Source organism: Corvus cornix, chromosome Z (assembly GCF_000738735.6).
Source record: "Corvus cornix cornix isolate S_Up_H32 chromosome Z, ASM73873v5, whole genome shotgun sequence".
Taxonomy (NCBI): domain Eukaryota; kingdom Metazoa; phylum Chordata; class Aves; order Passeriformes; family Corvidae; genus Corvus; species Corvus cornix.
This window is the reverse complement of record NC_046357.1, coordinates 45,190,639-45,212,121: the sequence shown is the minus strand read 5'-3', so window position 1 is coordinate 45,212,121 and position 21,483 is coordinate 45,190,639. Positions and strand designations below refer to the sequence as shown.

The 21,483-nt window shown below is 39.9% G+C and overlaps 1 protein-coding gene across 1 annotated transcript in view; it reads right to left on the bottom strand.

Moving 5' to 3' along the window:
* Positions 1-17,903: 17,903 nt before the first annotated feature.
* LOC104690466 (3'-5' RNA helicase YTHDC2) overlaps positions 17,904-21,483 on the bottom strand; it is a 33,178-nt gene continuing 29,598 nt past the window's right edge. Inside the window, exon 30 of the mRNA XM_010401305.3 lies at positions 17,904-21,417. The gene's annotated coding sequence lies outside the window, so the exon portion shown is untranslated. The remainder of the gene's footprint in view (positions 21,418-21,483) is intronic.

Sequence of the window (21,483 nt, the reverse complement as noted above, 5' to 3'; positions counted from 1 at the left end):
GGAAGAAGCTTAGAGCATTTGGGGCAGTTCTATGTAAACATAACATCAATACTTAACAGCAGTCAGAAAGGCAAATAGAACATTAAGAAGTGTTAGGGGAGAAATCAAGTACAGAGCAGGAAATACCACGCTGCTACTGTATAAATATTTTGTGCAGCTTCATCTAATTAAAGAATATAATATAATATAATATAATCAATATTGTAATACAATAATACAATATAATCTCAAAAAATATCAGAAAAATGTATCTTCTTTTCAGAGAGATATTGCAGAACTTGAAGAGATAAAGCAAATGGTGGTGTAGCTGATCAGTGTTGCAGAAAGGCTCCTGGAGGAAGAAAAGGTAAATAGATGAGGATTCCTTGAGCCTTGAAAACAAACAGCTGCTGGGAAAAAATTGTACATGAATGTCAACAAAAAAGATTAACAGGTAATTAGCTGATTTGATGAGGATACAGTTTGGGAAGACACCTTTTGAAATTTAAAAGTAATAGAAAACCAAGCCCTTGTTCCCCAGAACACAAAGTGTAGGCTACTAAGGCCATTGACTGTCATGACTGTAAAAGCAGGGAAATACCAAAGCAAAAAAAAAGAAAAAAGCACAATGTTTTTTCCACACATTGAAATCTGATCATGTGCCAATATGAACTATTTATATGAAAGCTGATCATTGCCCAAAGATCAATGTTAACTCAAACCCTGAAGTACAGCACTGCTTGAAAGTAAAGAAAAATAATTTGTACTTTTGGTATCCATCTCATAACTTAGTTTAGGTTCCAAAGAGCAACACTTGTTTGTGCAGGACTCTGGGAAAAGGTTCTTTTAACAAGACAAGACTTCTCTTACCAGCTAAATTCACAATAATGTCTGTCCCCAGGCCCCAAATTGTTTTCCCTTCACCTAGTCAGTTGTTCTTCTGTAATTTGTCTTGCAACAAGCTGTTCAGACAACACAGGGGATGCACCACACTCATTCAGGCTTCTGTTCCCCATTGCAAATGGATTTGCATTGCCTCCAGAACAAGGACATCATCAATCAAGTTGATTTTTGCTCTGAGTATCTGGAATAGGTGGTTTTCTTTCTTCCATTTAGCTGTCCTTTAATTTTTGTTAGTATTGCAGTTGACATGAGAGGAAAAAGAAACAGAACTATGATCATAATCAAGTGAGAAAGAGCCGTGGCAACCAGACTGACTGGTGCTTTGTGCTTGGGGAAAACATTTACTATTTTACAATGCTCCCCCAACATTAGTGTGGTGATGCAGCAGTTGCCAAGTGACATGCATCTGATTTGTACTCTGTCTGAATTTTATATCAATAATAGATGCAGTCTCTTTGAAGTCTCTGCTAAGATTAAGGAATGCATTTAAACGAGTACTGTTTATTTCATCTACTCTTATAAGAAAGATAGCAGTGGAGAAAAGATGTCTTCTTTTTATTTATCTCTACTATAGGATGGGAAGTTCCTCATCTGATGAAAGAAATAATTGTGATGTCAGCTGGCCTACTTAGAAAAAAGATATAAAACAGAATTTAAACCAGCTTAACCTTTTGCCTTCTACTCATTTGTCACATTAAAAGAAAAACTCCTTGGAGCAGGATTGGAAAATAGCTTGGAACTAGTTGCAAATAATCATGCTTGGAGTGATTTCTTTCTTTGATGAGTCAGAAGGAACTGGGTATACTGAACTACTGCTCCTGGGATGTTTGTATCAATGGAATACAAAAGCATGAGCCACAACAAATACCCTCACCGTTCTGGTGTGGAGTTACTGACAGTGCCCATTTCCTCCTAATGTAATCAGGGTGAGCCTGTGGTTTGTAGAGAATGCTGGAGTTTTCAACACAGAAGCATTGGTCTCATTTGGGGCAGTTCACTACACACACATACAGAAAGTTTTTGATGTAAGTTTTAAATTCATGAAGCACAAATGCAGCTGAGACTTTGAAATTACAGACAAGATGCCTAGAGATGCTCAGGTCTGCAGCAAGATGCTGTCAACAAAACCTTATGCTGATATAATTTTGCTGCACACATCAATTCCAGTCTCCCAGCCCACTGTTTTTCTCATCCTCATTTGGTGTTACAAATTTCATCCTTCATTAGATTTAACACTGCAAAAGCAGAAGTTTCTGCTGCTTTATGAGACACTAGGTAAAACCCCAGTAACAAAGATTCCCTCGAAGAGAAGTGAAACAGCAGTTTTAGCCTCCACTGTGCACACAAAGCAAGAGGTGCTGGAGGGCTGCAGACCATGTTCTGGGCAGGCTGAAAGTTTCAGCATATCCAAATTTGACAATTGCCTTTTCTCCAGAGAAAAAGCAAATTTTGAGACAATCTGAACCACCATATGGATTTTCAAGGTCTTAGTTTTTTGACTTTTAAACCAACATCATCTTAGCTGGAGCTGAGAGAGCACTCTACTGTAATTCTTTTAACAATAAAGAGCAGTTAGGGAGTACTGAGAGGCTTGAGCAGATTGACAATCAGCTAAGAGTAAAGGCTCATTTGTCGTTAGTCCTTTGGGTTTCACAATTTCTGTTGCTGCAGTCCGACTTGCCGCCTAAGGGCCTAAGGCCCAATAACCCTCCAGGAGCTATTGGAAATGGAAAAAATTCACTTAAATTCTTGGGAGAAAGGATGAATCTCAGGTCCCATCACTAAGGGTTGACAGAGAGGACTACAAGAACATGAAGACGATTAAGAGGTAATGATGGAGGCCAAGGAAACAACTGGAAGCTAGCCTCAGCTGGGTGAAACTGGACTGAAGATGAATGGAATTATTCTCAGCAGCAGTGTAAAAACCCTGGTGGGAAGATCTACAGTAGAGTCATGCAAAAGCAGAGACTTAAGTGAGATGCACTGGCAGGACTAACCTTTGGCAAATTTGTACCTTGAGGAAGTTCTGACACTGGCTGCTCAGAGTGGGAGGTTGCCCAGGACAATGGGACCCACTCTAAGAGAAAGACACCTTTAATTGACTTTGGATGTCTTTTTGACCACTTTTCTATGGTTTAACTGTGCTTCAGAGTGATGGGGTGGAGACAAGATTAGGGGGTGTGGTTGAGGAACATAAGGGGTAGAAGACAGCAGTAGTCAATTTGTACGAATGTTTGCCATCTGTTCTTATTAGATGTGCAGTACTTCCATCAGTGTACAAGCCCCAGATCTTAGCACAAAATACATTTGTAGGCAGTTTGCGGTTAGAGAGTCTTACTGGATAGAGATTCTTTTTAGGTGGGCCTCATTTCCTGGTATCTCAGGGTGTGAAAGACTTCCCTTGAATTTCTGGTCCAGCTTCAGCAGTAGCAGCAAAGACCCTCATCTCCATTTCAGATGCACAAAAGTTTATCCAAGTTACACTATGATGGCCAGTTTCAGGTTATGTATATATTGGCAATGTATTCTTCCAGATTCAAGAAAAATTTAGGCTTGCTGGGTCCCAAACCCAACACAGACTACCAGTGTAGGATAAAATAGCAAGACCTGAAATGTCTAAGCCGCTATCTCAGGAGCAGCAAAAGTGGTTCAGCTCTTATTACAGCACAGAAGAACTACTGAGCACTGAAAAAATAGCTGCTCTTATGCTCTTACCTTGAATATTTGTATCCCCTTATATCTCATCTCCTACTGTCTTTTGTGCGTTTTTCAACACTCAGTATTTTAAAGTCTTCTACTTTTTGCTACTATTTGGATTTTTAGCTAACATTTTTTTACCCATAGCAGTGCATATCTCAGTTCTAGGAGAAGTGAAACATAGGAGATATGAAAATTAAGGTGACATTCTGCTTTGGAGGAATAAGACCAAAAGAGTACTAAATAAATCAAAACCTAGCCACATATATTTTATTAAGCGAAAGCAGAACACTTCAAATAAAAACAGTTTGCCATAAACCAGTTACTTTTTAACTAGTACTATACTAGGCAGTAATATACTTAACTGGAAATGTAAATTGAAAACTTACAGCATGTGAAATGACAGGTGTCAAAAAAAGAGTGTCAATAGTGGAGTAGGGTATGGGCATGGAAAATAAAAGACTTCTCTTCTGTCCAGACAAATATGCTCTATGAGCACAGTCAGCACAACTGTTCTGTTGTGTTTCATTTAACCTCTCCATAAAAGAGGAAATTGCAGGCACAGCTTATTGCATGGTCAAGCTAATCTACTTAATATTTGTAAAGCTGAGCAGGCAGAAGGCAATATCAAACTGTGGGTTATACATTATGTCAACTAATTCAGTACTGCTCCAATAAATCTGTCTTACTAAATGAATTTCTGTGCTTAAGCCATGTTGCTAGCAATTTGAAATTCTCCTGGAAGATGTAATATATTTGTATGGAAACCAAATCTTTGCACTGCATCATTGCCAAGAAGAAATCAAATATGCATCTATTGCAGAAAATGTGTGTTAAAAATTGGATAAATGAAAGTAATAGCTGTGTGCAAACAAGGACTTGAAACAACTAAAAATATCACTTCTTTCAGTGAAGTATTTGAAGCTACATAACCTTGAATCAAAACCTGTGCATAGCAACAGAAGTGATTTTAACAGTCAGCTGTATTTACATTCTGTGCTATTAGCTTTTTGAAACATAGGTATCTTGCTTTTACCACTCATCTGGTATAAAATCAATAGGTATAAAAGTTGGGGTTTGATCCTCTTCACCCTTTGACAGAAAGGAAAGGGAGTGCTTGAGAACAAATGCAGTCTTAGGAGCAGAAATAAGGTTTTACAGGAAGGAAAAAAAGGTGGAGGAGAAAGAAAAGAGAGAGGAAAAAAAGGAGAAAGGACCCAGTTCTCGTTTTGATGTACTGCACTTACTGGTACACTGTTTGACCCCATTGGCAAGTTGGCTCGGCAAAGAGGACAAAGATAGATGTCCTTTCTGGAATGGCCCTCTGTCACACTGTGTTGCAGCAGCTTTCAGCCACCGCACTGGTCTGTGGTCACCTGGAGGTCTGAGTATCACTCCCATTGTGTACGTGAAAAGCAACTAAGAAAAGCAATTCATTGCTCTGAATTCACTTGACTGCTGTCCTCATCCCAGGTGGAAAATTTTCAAGGGTGTGCAGTTAGGAGGATGCTCTATCAGAGCACCAACTGGCACGAGAGAGCATTGCAGTTGCAGGACAGCACATGGAAGCGTGAGAATCTGCAGAAACAAGTCCCTGGTCAGACCTCGGCTGACCCCATTTCCCTGCCCCATCATCAGAGGCTGCTTTTCAAGCTGAGCTGCTCTGCTGCTGCTCCATGAGCGAGGCAGGTGAAGAAAATCCGTGTGATACAGAGTGTGGTTGTTCCCTCCTGTCCCACAAATTCAAGCCCCGCTGTTACCATACAGGTGTTGTGCAGATTCAGCCACCTCTCCTGTGGCCAGGTGGAAACAGCCCTCACAAATCATGTATGGACTGCAGCAGGAGGCAGTGCACCAATGCCGTGCTCAAGCCCTGGGAAACTCTCCCTCTGTGGCAGTTCCAGCAGGGCACTGACCTACCAAAATCAGTTTGATGGATGAAGAGCTCCTCCGCCACCACTTACCACCACCTTTATTCCTGCTTTGATCATATTTGTCTGTCAGACTTAACTCCCTTCTAGAGGGAAGGATGCTGTGTCCATGACTAATGGCCACTTCTCACAGACACATTGACTGGCCTTACTCATCTCAGTCAGGCTGGGGACCCCCATCCCGACAGAAGGGCAGAGGCTACAGATGGATTGCAGAGTTTCCTGGGATTTCACCATTAGTACTGTGGTTTTCAGAGCTAAAACCTTGCAGCAAAAAACTCAGCAAAATATTGCCAATACCACCAGAGGAACACACACACAAAACTCAGCAAATTGCATAGAGGGCATGCAGAACACAGAATCAGGTTTTCATTTATTTCTTTATTAGTACCCAACATCAAATCTTGTATCAAGAAAATACTTGGGGCACACAATGGGTATTAGGATGCTCAGAGTACCAAGTCAGGTGAAACACGCTAATCATGATTTAGATTAGCCTTCTACTGTTAGCATAAGTTACATACTTAAACTTGAATTTTTCCTCGTACTTGGGGAAAAAAATCCCAAGTAACTGGAGAGTGAAAGTCCATGTAAATCTTTTAGATTCCATACAGATTTTCCTACTAAAAAGAAAAGGATGATTTTTTTTTTTTTCTTAAGAAGATAGTGTCAAGAACAAACCTATCATTAAAAATATGTGCAGCAGACTGGGGATCTCCCAAGTCAGCATCATGCGTCTTCCAGGCAAGAGGAAAACTCCCTGTAAGGCAGACAGGGAGTTTGAATTATTAAAGCTGAAGGAATAATCTACTCAGACTGATCAGAGCAGGGCTCTCTTGAGAGCTGGTGGGGTTTTTCCATTGGCAGGCAGACTATGTTTTGTACGTGAACTGCATTTAAAGCAGTTTATTTCCATATTGCTTTCTCAACCAGAATTTCTATTGCTGCAAGTAGTTTCCAAAAAAACCTCCACCACTTCACCACCCACACACATACACACATATGCAACACCCCCGTTGTTAGAGATGATCAAAACTCAAATAAGAAACTAATATTAGAGTCTCTAGAAAATAAAAGGTAATTTCTCCATCACTGCACTGATTCCACGGGAAGAATTTGGGGGGAATTTTTTGGTTGAAAATAGTTGCACCTACAAGTACATAATGCAGCAAAATGAAAATCAATGGGCACAGGGTTTCCCAGGCAACCTCTTATCAATTGTCTGTTTCTTTGTGATACTGTTCACTGCAATATAAAACCTTGAACAGCTTCATCTGCCGCAGACTGAAAGAAGGGGGGTGGCAGAGGGAATCACCCAAACGAGAGGCTCATGAATAAATGAATACTTATAAGATTATTTTGTTTTCTCTGAATAATTTCCAAGCTATCTGCATGCAAAGACTGGTTGTCAAGCAATGCATGAAAGTATGAAGAGAATTTATTTTCCTAAATACTAAAGTATTTTTGGTCTCCTACACAAAAAGTATCTTATATTTAAAATAATATTTCCTGGCACCCCTGTGAAATATTTCTGGCTTCTTTCATAATTCAGTTCCATCACTCACATTTATTATGACTTGCACCTCCTGAGGTTTCACACTTGCAGATAGACATAAATAATCACTTTGTTGGAATCAGCCTCAAAGAGACAAGCATCAGGAAAATCCATCTGATGTCCTGACATTCTCTTCTTGCCATGTCAGCTGCTTTGTTTATGAATTCTCCTAGAGAAGGGGAACAGGGAGTTGCTGGGGGCTGTGCTCTCACCTTGCAACTTTGCCTGGTGATATCACAAAGGGCTGGAAGTCCCAGTGAAGCTGAAAGCTTATGAAAGCTTATGTTTTGGGTAGGTATTTAATTGTCACAAAGGTACCCACCTTCATTGAGAAAACAATTTAAAAGTCTCCAATTGCTAAACACGAAAGCTTTTCAGGTTACAATAATGCTGCTAGCCATAAGCCTACCATCCTCACTGTCAAACAACTGGAATAAAAATTCTCTTGTGAATTCCTGCAGTAGCCAGACCTTCACCTTCTCTTTCTCTCCAGCACACTTCCCTGTCCCAGCCTTTGCCTTTTCCCGCCCTTTTCTGTCTATTTGCCTGCATGAAAAACTGACACTTGGGTCAATCCTGCCAAGGTGGGGAAAGAGCATGTGCCATTAACCTAATATCTACAGAGTCCCTAAGAAATCACAAGCATATTTCAGGAGACACCTTTCAACTCCCATCCTGTTGCGTTAGGCCTTGTAGTTCCACAACTAAAACAAGGCAAACCCTGTTGTCTTTTTGTCCCTTCATGTTCCTTCAAGAAGATGGTGAAAATGTGTCCCAAATCTTGGCACATACACACAGAAGGAAAGAAATTCTTGGTTTTCTCTTATTGTCTCCTCATATGGCAAAAACACTAAAGTCTGTTGTGGGCATACAGCTTTGCGGATTCCTCCCTAATGTGATTTAGATTGGACATATGATTCAGCTGGGAACCTTCAGATCACTAATAATTAGCAGGGAAGTAAGGAAAGAAATGTATGCTGATAAAATAAGAAAGTCAAAAGCTGACACAGTACTTTGAATACTAAATAGATTAGCACTGCCTGGATATGTTCAATTACACTTCCATATTTTTACCGCAGCTTATTTCCAAATTTTACTTTTAAGTCACAAGGTTAAAGCATTGGAATGTGGGCCTCAAAGGAAATGTGGCCCACATTTGGTAACTGCAATAACCGATAAACAGCAAGTGAAGCAGGACACACACCACTGATAGCTTACAGCTCATTGAGATGGAGATTTTGAGACTCCCAAAGTAAAACCCAGTAACAGTTACTAAATATTACAAAAGGAGATTGGTTTTATTTGGTACCAATACCAAACACTATGACACCATTTACTCCAACTGTTTATTTGTTGGCTATATGTAAATAGCAGAACACAGAAATAAAGAATGTTTTGAAAATAAATTGAAACAGAAGACAAAGAAAATCTGCTAGTCTCATCTACAAAAGCCAAGAGGGAGAGATTAAGCAACACTACTACTTGAACATTGCTAATCCATTAAAAGTTGTTCTGGAATATTTAACCCACTTTGCAAGACAGTAAAGTAATCCATACTCCGATCAACTTTTTTGCAAGCAGCACCTCTACACAGGAGAGCATCCTGCAAGAATTGCTTCTCTATGGCTTAGTCTGAAACAGATTGGCCAGCCTCATGGAGGTAAAGTGCTAGATGGAAGAGACAGCCTGTATGGTCAATATGGGTTTATTCACTAGAATATCACAGGCAAAACCTCTAATTGCAAAACATCACCTCCAGAGAAGCAATTCAGTGTGGAAAGAAGCCTCGGCAACATCAATGCCCTGCCAGTGTCAGAAAGCAAAAGCTCTACTCTCTTACGTGGCACAGCTATGGAAGGCAAGGCAACAGCAATTTTTCAATTTGATAGTAAAATAGACAAAATACTTGAGTGCTTCTCTCCATTCCAGACCTCCAACAAAACTTATTCTATAGTAAGTAGAGATTTTGGACATTTTAATTAAAAAAACCCTCACTGCTCCAGTTTTATTCCCATTTTACTCCACAATACTTGTTTCCATGCAGACAGGACATAGTGCTCCTGACGAAAAACCCTTCACTGTCACCTGCCTTAACTGTTACCTACTGGCCAGTGGGTAATACAGAGCTTACACTCACAGCTAAAGAAATCAAAATTAGAAGTCTTTTTCCTCAATGAAATGAGGGGAAAAATGTGAGTTGCACTCCACAATCTAAGCAATATCACTTTTCCCTTGTAAAATATTTTATTAGCTTATGTCGTGGTTACAGGAGAAACAGTACCAATATGGGTGTAGCCAAAGTATGTATTCCACACACATTATTCCTGATGAACTGTTAACAGTGGGTCGTTTGCAGCAGCCTTCCCTTGCACATCCCACATATGAGCTGGGTATAGTGTTTTGTCTTCATGTGATAACTACAGCCAGCCTAAGGGGGGTTATCTCTGCCAATGGGCCATCAAGGACACCCCAAAATATCCTATGACTCATAGGATTACACCATTCCATCATGAAATTGCCCACCCTGCGGGAGGAACTGAACATTCCTGCCTATATGTAATCTGGGGCTTGGGACACCACCACCATTGGACATCTGGAGGGGGACCAGACTTTCCACAGGACCACCACTTTTGACAAGACTGCAATCATCTCTCAACAGCACTGAAACCACTGCTTAATCAGACTGAGACCACCACCCTGACCAATAGGGGCCAGGTTGTACTCTGTGGTTTTAAGCCAGTTTTCTGTATTCATTGTATTTAATGTAATCTTTCTATTAAATTGTAACTCCAACTTAAAATCTCTTGCAAGGTGTTTGTGTGGGGTAATTTCTCCTGCTGGCTTACCTTCAAACCAGCACAGCTTATTAAAAAAAAAGACTTACAAAACACTATCTCATTACAGCTGAGTGATCTTAACTCTTCTCCATTTATTTTTGGTATAGATCCAGATTGCCATAATCCTTAAAACTCCTCTATTACCTTGATTAGCTGTGCAAAACATGGTAGAAAACAGTTTTTGATGTGCAGAACTCTTTGCCTTTCTATCACCAGTTCAGAATTCTGAAGTATCAAAGGACAGACCGCCATCTGATTGCAATTACACAAAAAGGCATGAAATTAACAGCTGTATCCATCCTAGACCCAAAGAGAGTACCCCTCCAAAATGCAAAATCTTGCCACTGTAAACTGTAGCACAAGGTTTCTGTTCCCAGTGAGCAAAGAGCCTATGCTATGCCCTTATTGTATTTGTGGGTTTTGACAAGTTAAAGGACGTGATGCTGATTTCACTATCCTGCTGCAGGCAGAGAGCTCTGCTGTAGGCATAGGTCTGCCTTACGCAACCAGGCATTCCAGAAACAGCCTTCAGACACAGGGTTCCCACAATAGCTTCGTTGGGGCTGGGATTGGCATTACCAGAATGGCTTAACTGCACAGACATCTCTAGGGGCTTTCATGAATGAAAAACTTCCAAACTAGAAAAACTAAGTAAAAGAACTCTTATGCTAATCCCACTATTCCCACACCAGGAGAAAAAGCACTTTATGACTGATTTTTGGCAGTAATTTTACCCAGTACTGCCTGAAAGGACTGAAGCAAAAGCAGTTACCTATGCACCCTGGCATTAGAATGCTGTTGATGGCTGTTTCCAGTTCCAGAAGTTAACTGAATGCCCACAATCTCCTTTCACTCAAAAGTAGGATCAGTTAAATGTTGGAAGAATGGATGCCATTCTGAATGCATCACAATCAGAGTTAACAGGCTTCAGCATTTTATTACTTTGCAATAAAACCTGTCTTGGGGTGACCTTATGATGTGTATCCCATATCGCTGCCTATGCCCAGAAATTAATTATTGGCCTTTCTATGCCTCTGAACTGAGCCTGAGAGGGGGAAGAAAAAACTGAGCAAAACTTTCTCAAAGCAGTTTGAAACTTGTTCAAGGTCACATAAAGATAGCAGGTTTTTTTTTTTCAGCTGGGGCAGGGGGGAGCGAGGAAGCACCCCAGCTGGCAGCTTTTCCAGTCAGCTTTTGGCCAGTTTTTTGGCAGTTCCTTGTTCTCTGGAGAGAGGCTGAGAGCTGAACTTTTCCTTCTCTGGAATTTCGGATTTTCTCCCTTTTCTACTGGACTGCCTGATTGCTGTAACATCAGAGCACATCGGGAGGACTTTTCACCGGGCACAGAGGGCCTGGCCCCGGCCCAAGCCCCAGCTCCGAGGAGACCAAAGGGAGGACTCGAACACTTTCTCAGGTTTTTCCTCTACAGCGAAAGATTTTACCATTTAACATTATTTTCCTTTCCCGTGTGCTTGTTAAATAAATAGTTTTATCTTCTTCACTTTCCTTCGAGGAAAATTTATTTTTTTTCCCGAACCTGGTGGGGGGAGGGGTGGTTGTGCCTTCTCTCAGAGTATATATATATTTCTAAATTTGGCCAAACCGGAACAAACCCAAAGAATATTGCTATTACAAGATCTACCATGATTGCTTACAAGAGAAGCAGAACTATTTTACTGAGGGTACAGGCAGGAGCCTCAAAGCTTAAATTGTGGCTTTTTTCCTAATATTTCACAATAAAGGAAAAAGTGTGGCATAACTAAATATATTAAAAATTTGCTTTCTGTCAAGTTAAAAAAAAAAATTAACCTAAAAGATTACCATGATTTCAGATGATGTGCATTTATTCCAGATGTGAAGTCTGCAGAGTTCCTAAGTAGAAGCATTAAAAATCTGTACAATTCAAGTGTTATTACAGAATTCAGACACTTACAGTGGAAACACAATTTTCAAATATAAATATGAATCCTGAATTTGGTTTTTCAACCAAATCCTAATATTTAATATGGAAAGCATAGCTGAACACCTATTTTTTTCAGAAAATGTAACAGATTTTCCTTACGAGTGAGGACATTTCAAAGGTTATTAGCTGTTCAAAGGACTAAATGCCAGCAGCCTGTGGATTTAAAAATGTTTCCTTGCAAGGGGAATGTACTAGAAAGTGCTGCTTCACTTTCTTATTAAATATTTCTGGTGAAATGAAAAAATGTGCTGGATAACCACAGACTCCCGCTAAATGCTCCTCTCACCTGAAATGCTAAGGACTCATCCTCTGGACCTGATAAACCCAGGTAAGCTGAGGGACAAGCTTCCTCCTCTCCTGTTGGATGCAACTTTGTACTTGGCTCTAAAATGAAACCATGAAATTAAAAATGCGTATAATAAACGCAGGCATCTTTGTAGTAGTCTCCTAATTTAATTCCACAGCATCCTGCTGGATGTCCAGCAGTTTCTTAAGATTTCAGCATTATAGAGTTGGGATGCCTCTCTTACAGCACTCTTGTCTTCAAGATATGATCAGTAATAGAATCTTGGTATTTTCCACTCCGGAAAAATCTTCCATTTGCAGCATGATTAGACACGGCATAAAACAGACAAAAGCCTTCAGATGGGGCAGTAAGAGCTGTGGAACTGCTCACAGGGTGTGTGTTTTCTGCTAGGAAAAAAGCAAGCCAGCATATTGTGATTTGATTTTTGCCTAAAAGCCACCTCCATATCAGGGGGTGCCATCAGTATCCACAGCAATGCTGAAATAGTTACAACATTTAAAAGGGATGAATGCAGAACTTATTAATCACATGAAAATTTGAAGTCACTAATGTCTATCTCATTTTTTGTGTGTTGCCAGTAAGTAAGAAAGAAGCTCCTCTAAAAGGCCTAGTCTATAGCAGATAAAGTTAATGAACCCCCACTGGACAGATACAGCTTACACAGCAAGACTGCCTATGCTGACCCAGCTTGTTACTACTGCCACAAATGAAATAAACTGTATTGACTTGTTTGTCAGAATGAGTTGCATTTGCACCAGACATTTACTCTGCTGGTATAAAAATGCTGATTATTTTATTTTTTACCCCACAAGCCTCACAGACATCACTAGAGTTGGAAAAGCTTTTTGCACGTACCTACCCAATGCTTTTCCCTCTCCCTCCTCTATTGTCTGCGTTTCAAAACTGACTGTGTTGTTTGTGAGGTTGGTGGGTAGCCATAAGTCTTTGGGCATTTGTTGTTCACTGTCCTTAAAAATGCTTTCTTAGAAAGCATTTTTTAGGGGCAGAGCCAAGGGAGGAAAAAATTATTATTTTTTTTTAATTTAATGAGACCTCAGAGAATAGTTTTGGAATGCAATTGGCGGGAATGGGATCTGGGTGGAAACTTTTGGTTTACCATTTCACACATGCACAATTCTCAAAAGACATGTAGGAACTCCCAGACAGTTTGCTGCGGACTCAGGAGACTATTTCCTTCCCCTTGTGCCAGCCCAAAATATTGTGCTCACAGATTAAAATTCTTGATAATTCACAAGAGCAAGGACGACTATCCAGAAGATTCTTATATTATTTCATAGCTTCCAGTGTGTTTCTGCTCCTTCTTAGTCTACATTAAGCAGATTGCAAAGACAAATAACTTTGCAGAAGTAGGAATGGTAGTCACTCTAAAGAAAGTATTTGCATTTGTTGGAAAATGAGAGCCATGCTACAGAAAACCATATATCAAAAGGCAGATAGGACTGAATTCACTTATTTTAGCATACAGGTGCTCCGTATTCTCACAAGTTTCGTAACGGAAGTTGCAAGCAACCACTGTCAGACAGAAAATAACTAAATGTGTGTTTTCAGCTTCTTTTTAATACAGTGGTAAAGACCAAGAATTCTGTTATACTTTGGAAATGCATATTCTACCCATCTGATCAAAATTTTGGGAGATAACAAGAAATGGGATATTTGGACAAAAATTGAAGAGGTTTTAATATCTGTTTCAAAATTATGAAAAGATGATTCTTCTGAAAGTTCAAGTACCCTGTACAATATTGCCTGTGACATACACAACAATTATCCTGTTATTCAAGGGAGGACCATCCTGGTTTTAAGGAACACTTTTGTACCTCCTTATAGATCAGAAAAACATAAAACAAAGCAAATACATTTATGAAAACAGAAATGTCTCATAACTACATGTCAACCTCAGCACTTTATTTACTCCCTTCCATACACCGACTCCAGGCATATTTTTAAACTCAAGCTTTGAAAATGCAGTATCAGGTGCCACCAACCTTCCCAAGATCTTTACAGCACTAGCGTTAACTGCCTGGTGATGGAAGATGCAATTATTCATGTACAAGGCCATTACTCAAGTTAAGGTCCATAACAAATAATTTGTCAAATTGAAATAAATGAACCAGAAAGAGGCTTTTTTCCCCTCTGAACTTACAAATTTTGCAAAACTGTAAAGAAAAAACTACAATTACTAAATAATTGCAATCTCTACATTCTCTGCCTTTTTCATCTTTTATACATGTTCTCACATTCTAAGCTTTTCTTCAGCAGAACATCACCACCTAGTGATCATGTGTGCTTACAGGAGCTTCCAGAAAGCTGATTAGAGCCTGAAAACAGAAGGCTGATGGGGAGAAAAAAGAAAATTTAAGTGGGGAACAGTCCTTTTTGTTATTTACATTGGAAACAGTTCCTAAGATGAAATAGGACCTTCTAAAGAAATGTAAGAAGATTTTTAGAGACTGATTAATTGTTTAAGAATTAAGTAACGATATAGGAAAATTTAGCCTTTTAGCCCACATTATCTCAGATCAATTTATTTCAGTAATATCAGATATAATTAGAATTAAATTTACATATAAAATACTAAGAAAGAGGAAATTCAGACATTTTCAGGAAAAGCCTCCCAGCCAGAATCTGGAAGAGGCCTGGGTTTCCAGACCTATTAAGTGGAAACAGCATCTTGATTACAATTTATATTCTGAAACTAGGCTGGTACATATCATAGAATTAAACCTCATATTTACCAGCATCTCATATAGTCCAATGGATACGTTCCTTCAGAACTTTTTTTTTACTCTGAGATATCTAAGAATAAAGATAGAGGTCTCCTTTGTAGATATGCTTATCCCAAATAAATCACTTATTATTGCAATCATTATTAAAGTGTTTATATCTGTGAGACCATACCACCGCTCCAGTTACACTCTGTTCACCTTTGGAATAATCTTTATAAGGCAGAAATACAAAATAGAGACTAACTCAGTATATATTTTCTAAATATTTTTTTAAAAAGGAAATATACCAACTTTTTGAAGATGTGTTCAGAGACTTGTAAAATTAAATGCCATTGCTATGTTGAGCTGAATGTAAGTAAAAGGCAACACACATCTAAAAGCCAGACATATTGAGCTGTTCCCAAAAATGTTTCTCAAAGGTGGACATACTTGGAGTTTTCAGCTTGCTCAAACACTGAATATAGCTACAACTTACGCTGAGGAGCCTCACAAATTTGTATCACAAGCAAGAAAAGTATTCAGACAACGAAACTACCTTGCAGTCAGTTTAAGCAGAGAAGAATCACCTTGACAAAATGGTCTCTTTTCAGGAAGTTGCCTTCAGCATATTCATAACTGCTTTGCCTCTTAAAAGGCTTGCCAAAACTTATTCTCCCAAATTCTTCTGCTTAGAATTACATTGGAAGGATCATATTTTTGCCTTTCCTGCCAGTAAAGTTCAGTTCCTGCCCCCATGAGGGGACGGCCTGAGGATTAGTGCCCCACTGCCAGCACCAGGCCGGGCCCCAGCGATGCTGGCTGGCCCTGAGCAGGTGGAGAATCCCAGAAGATAAGAGGCCAGTGTATGTGTCTACAACACCAATAGCCAGATGGCTGTGGAGTCAGCCAAGGACTCTTGGTAAAAACATGCGAGAGCTGTGCTGGGAGGAACCCAGCACTGTTGGTAATAACCGGACATGAGAAAGAACAAGTTGTGACTGGAGAAGGGGGCCGTGTGGAGGTAGGATACCACTTCTCTGGGACAGACATCCTTGTTCTAGTTCCTGGAAGTAAACAATGCAGTACAGCAAAAGAGCAGGAATGAAGCCAAGAAGTGAATGTGGACTGTAGGGCAGAGTCAAGACCACGCAAGAGTCACAAAGCCTCTGACCCATTTCCAGAAACGTCTCAAAGAAAGGAGTGTGCGTAACACCTAATTGGCATAGGAAGCAAGAAACCTGTCTTCAGGACCCCACTCAAGCCTGGGCAGTGCTCCCAGGACATGGACATCCCATCATCTGCATCAATGATGGAACCAGGACTGACATCCCCTCAGCTGGATGGACACTGGAAGTAGGAGTGCAATCCCATCATCTGGATCCATACTGGACCAGGACTGATATCCCATCCGTGGGATGGATGCTGAAACCAGGACTGACATTGCATCAGCTGGATCAAGTCTGGTATCAGGAATGATATCCCATCATCTGGATTGATGCTGGAACCAGGACTGCTAGTCTTTTTTTCTCTCCCTTTCACCCTACCCCTTTCTCCCAAACCCTCTGCCATGTGTATATAGGGTAGGCTAGGGTCTAACATAGCAATTTCCATGCCAAGTGTGTAAGTTACTAATAAAACTTGGTGAGTTTTTGCAGACCCTGTGACTTCTGTTGTTCCTTTTGATCATGAGCATTACGAGTCTTGGATGCTTCCTTCCCCTTAAGGGGGGATTCACAAGGGGTGGTTTCACCATGGATACACTAATGGAAGTTCTGTCTCACGAAGTTTTCCTCCAGTCATTTTTGGGAATCTCCTGGACTGGTCCTGCAGGAGAGGACCACAGAGATGCCAACGGAGGAGAAGGAGAACTCCAACTGTTGAGGAAACTGCAGTGAGCAGGGCACAGCCACAAGCTCTCAGAGCTTGGGGGCCACGCTGCACTGCACCTCATGCCGTGACACATACACGGTGTACCGGAGCCATATTCCTGTACGAGTCTCCCATGTGGTCTCTGCTGGGATCCAGAGGCCCAGCCAGCAGTCAGTAGTCACGCAGGACCAGGCACACAGCCTGCCTGTGGCAGCTTCCCTGGGCAACCAGGAACCAGCACTGTCATTGCCCCACATGGAAGAGAACATCAACAGCATGCCTCTACCGGGCCCTGAGAAGAATGAGAAGGATCTGAGTGTCGTCTCCCAAACAGAGCCTTCTCACATACTGAAGAACCGCAGCCTGGTAGGCTACTGTGCATCCCAGGAGACCTACATCAACTACAGGAGCTACATCACACAAAATAACCCTCAAAAGCAACAACCAGGACCTAATTATTTGGACTAGCTCCCTGACATTCCTCCCCAGTTGAATCTGGCATATGCACCCTTTTCTACACCTGATACAATCCTGAGTAGTTTTTAGCAGATATTCTCTAAGCTTTCACCATACTTCTCTAGGAAGGTCTATTTGTTTTGCCTGCCACAATAGGCCAATTCACACATTATACTTCATTTAGGCCTTGGATCATCACCAAAGGTTAGGCAGCTGATTTTTTCCTCTAATTTTAGCATTTCCAGAAACAGTGCATCAGCCAGATTCACCCCTCTGTATTTGGTACTAATCACCTGCAATCCAGCCAGAGTACAAAAGCCCAGCTGCAGCAGGATTCACAGACTACAAGTAAATAAAGGAAAGACAGACATCTACTTTAACAAACACACCAAGCAGGAACCACTGTGGAACTCAGCATCTCTCCAGCTTGGATCTGGATCTTAGCTCCATGCTGTATTTATCCTCACCTGAAATTAAGCAAGGAGGTCCTTAGATCATCCATATTCAGAGATACTATTTTGTTCTACCTCAATTACTCAGCACTTTCTCTCCACCAGTAGATGTGAACCAAATCCAGACTTTTATGGTTCCATTAAACAGTAAACAGATACATCCCAGTGGCCTGTGGGGCCAAGAATGCTCCAGGAGACTGCAGAACAACTGCAGAGCCACTTCAGGCAACATCAATACAAATGCTTTTATCTATTGTTTCATTACATAATGCTTCATACATCTTATTGGACAGCATGAAGACAAAAAAGAAAAAAAAAAGCTGAAAGATAGAGAAAGGCACCAAGTCCACAAAATCCAGTTTCTGCCAAATAAAAGTACCTTGTGCAATGGGAACACTCAGAAGCTGAACACTTTAGTACAGATTTTCTCCCTCCTTTCATTCAGTTTCAATCTAGGGAGAAAAAGACACATGCCAGCTTCTACTCTTACAAAGAAGTAAGTTTACCTCTTAGGGTCCTTGTAATCAGGATTCCTCCAAATGCTATGTTAATGAACAGCAACGACCACTTTGGTCATGTAGAGAGAAAGGGTTGCAGTCAGAGTGGACATGACTAGCACCTTAGTTTTCACGACCAAACTATATGTTCAACATATGCTCAGTATCTTGGTTTAAAGTGTACAAAGCAATGTTTGTAAAAAGTTTACCAATTTCTTCTTCCAACTTCAGTAGACAGCTGATGCAGCGAAATCATAGAGAAAAGAGTTACCACACATGATCACTGTTTCAGCGGCAAGGAAGATCCTCCTCACCATATTCCTGCTGTCAGATCCAGATAAAAAACACAAGTTACCCAAGAAAAGGAAGACATAGAGACAAATCATAGTAACCTTCATACAAGGATAGTAACAGTACAGCCATTTTCAAAATAAATGCAAAAAACTTTCTCCATATAATAAGCTGCTGTTTCTCTCCCATTCCAATCCAGGGAATGAGAAGGCTTCTGACATGCTAGTCAGAAACGCTTCCCTTTATCCCAATATCTGGCATGGCTTTTCTTAATTTCTGTTCTGCAGATGTCACTTTGCTGTTTTCCCTAGTGATACGGATCATCATTCAACTTCCCTTTTAAGAAGAGGAAATCTTCGGATAGCCAAACTGCTTCTGCCCTCAAGAGATGATAAAGGGAGAGTTGGTGTCACATTGAATACTCATCAAAGGCCCAAAGTCATTGTGTTACCAGGGAAGTGGCAAAACAAGTGATGGAGGTCAAGGATTATGAGTCTTCAGAAACAATGTGGTAAGAGGGCAAATCAAAAGTCTTCAAAGCAGATGTTCAGTTGTCATTTCCCTTCATCATGTACCAGTCATTTTCTTCACCTGCAAAGAAAGGCTTGAATACTAGAAACTGTTTTGTGAACACATCCATGCCAAAAGTCTGGCAACAGAGAAAGGCTGACCTTTTCTGAGCTTTCAGCATTGGTGGGAACATTCTACAGGTGAAAAACAAAACTTCCAGTAATTCCACAGAATATACAACCATCATGTCCTCTCTATGGCTCACATTAAACATAGTTCAAGTGTGAAATGAAACAAAACAATGAAGAAGTTATGAGTGGTCCTGGAAAAACTAAAGCAGTAGAGAACCAATCTATCTTCATTTGTACAGAAACCTCAGAAGTATTTCTTACAATAAGTATCATAAAATGGGTGTGATTTCCTGTTTATTTTTTTCAATAAATTAATCACAAATATCTTCCCCAATCTTACTTATGCTAAAAACTAATTAAAAGTTTATATATTTAGTACTTACTGAAAATTTGAGAGCAGACTAGCAGGTCAGGTACCTAAGTTGGCTGATTTTTTATTTTCCTACAGACATTTAGTACACACCCAACCAATTATTTTCTTGTTTTTCAGCCTGCTATGTTGGCATCTTCTACTAAGTAAATGTGTTATTTTTCTTTTCTTGATCTGGTGGGTCTTTTGTTCCTTTTTCATTCTCATTAGATAGTCCCCATTTTTCACTTTCAGCATCCTCAACAACCAACTCTCATTTAATGATTAAGTGGCTATTTTGTCACACTTGACGGTGTTATCCTAAGAGCTGGAATCAATGAACTTAAAAATCTTTTCCAACCTAAACAACTCCATCCATGATTCTATAAAAAACTGACAGAACGCATTCCCACTGAGAGAGAGAGTTTTCCTACAACTGATTTGAGAGACAATGGTTGCAGTGCAGCTAAAAACAAATCCATCTGCTGTCTCAGCCAGAACATGGATTTGAGCAGAATCTGCCGTGCACAGCTTTTCCTGGGGAGGCCTGTTTACAAAATGCAGGGTTCTTGTAGGTTATCTTGACTATTTTTATATAAATTGAGTGCTAAACTAGTAATGTCTCCCATGAAAAAAAAAAAAAGAGACAGAGATGGATTTTGAAGAACAGTACTTAGTTCAAAGGAGCCTTCAGTTCTGGATTCAAGATGAAAACGCATACATTTTTAATTTTTTTTTTTTTCCCATGCCTAAAGATTCCTTTTTTTAAAAATCTTTGGATACCTTTTTCATCTCCTTCTCTTTCACAGCCATTTATATCCTTGGCAGCCTTTTTACTGACTGCACCAGGTCCTGCAGTAGCCTGTTTTAGGTCTAACTTAAGTTTCTAATGATGCTATGCCAGAGTTATTGAATACCTGGGATAGTCTGAACTGTGAGAACATCCTGAGAAGACATGAGAAATTAAGTAGAAGCTCAGACACAGAAAAAGCTCTTGGTTTAACCTAAGAATGAGCACATTTTTGCTGACAGTGAGCAGACTGAATTGGTAACAGCCTTACATTACAGTAAATTAATGACTAAGGAAAAGCCCAATAAACCAAAACAACAGTAGTACAGAAGAAAGAAAAGAGCTTGAAAGACGAGGTATAGAAAGAAAAATTGAAGACTACATTGAAAGATGAAGGAAGTTGTAGTGGTAATTATTTTTTATTTTTTATAAAAGAAGTAGAAATCTTTTAACAATGGTCAAGTTAATGATAGCATTTGGCCACAGGCCTCTCAAAGACTGTTTCACCTTGTCAAAGTGTGAGTATTTTTAAGGGCAAAAAAAAAGATCGAAACTGGAAACACCACTGGACCAACCCACACTCTAAAGTTTCACGCTCCTTTCCCTTCTGTATTTAAATTAAAATTCAAAAATTAGCATTCTCCAGCTGTCTAATTTTCTGCATGAATATATCCTTCTTTCTTGTACTGTGCATACAGAAGTTCACCAAACAGTTAGGGAATCTCCCAACATATCTGGAGATATCTATTCTCTATTTATTTATTTTATTCAAACTGCAAGAATGATTAATTAACATTAAACTGTTTTTTTCATACATTTACTGGATTTAGAACACTTTAAATGTAATCTGTCTGCTGTGCTATTTTAAACCCACAAACAACTTACATGTAGTGCACCGATTCAAACTTAGTTTTGAACTTTACCACACTTTTAAATATCTGCACACTACTGTAGAAAAAATAATTCAGTCAAAAAAAGATTGGCGGATAACCTTATTGACATTTTTTACAACAAGGAAACACTGAAACAAACATAATTCCCTCTTTTTTTTCCACTGCTATCTGCACATTATGATCAACAGCTTCAGGAGTTAGTTTGTTGCGCCATCTTCCTTGTCTTGGTACTGTAGGCATGCTGCTGGTTCTAGTGGTTAGAGCTGATGTTTCAATAATGTCAGCTAGAAAAAATCAAAAGGAAGAAAATACTTAGTCTTTCGTGTACCTGCTCTTCCACAAGCTACAAA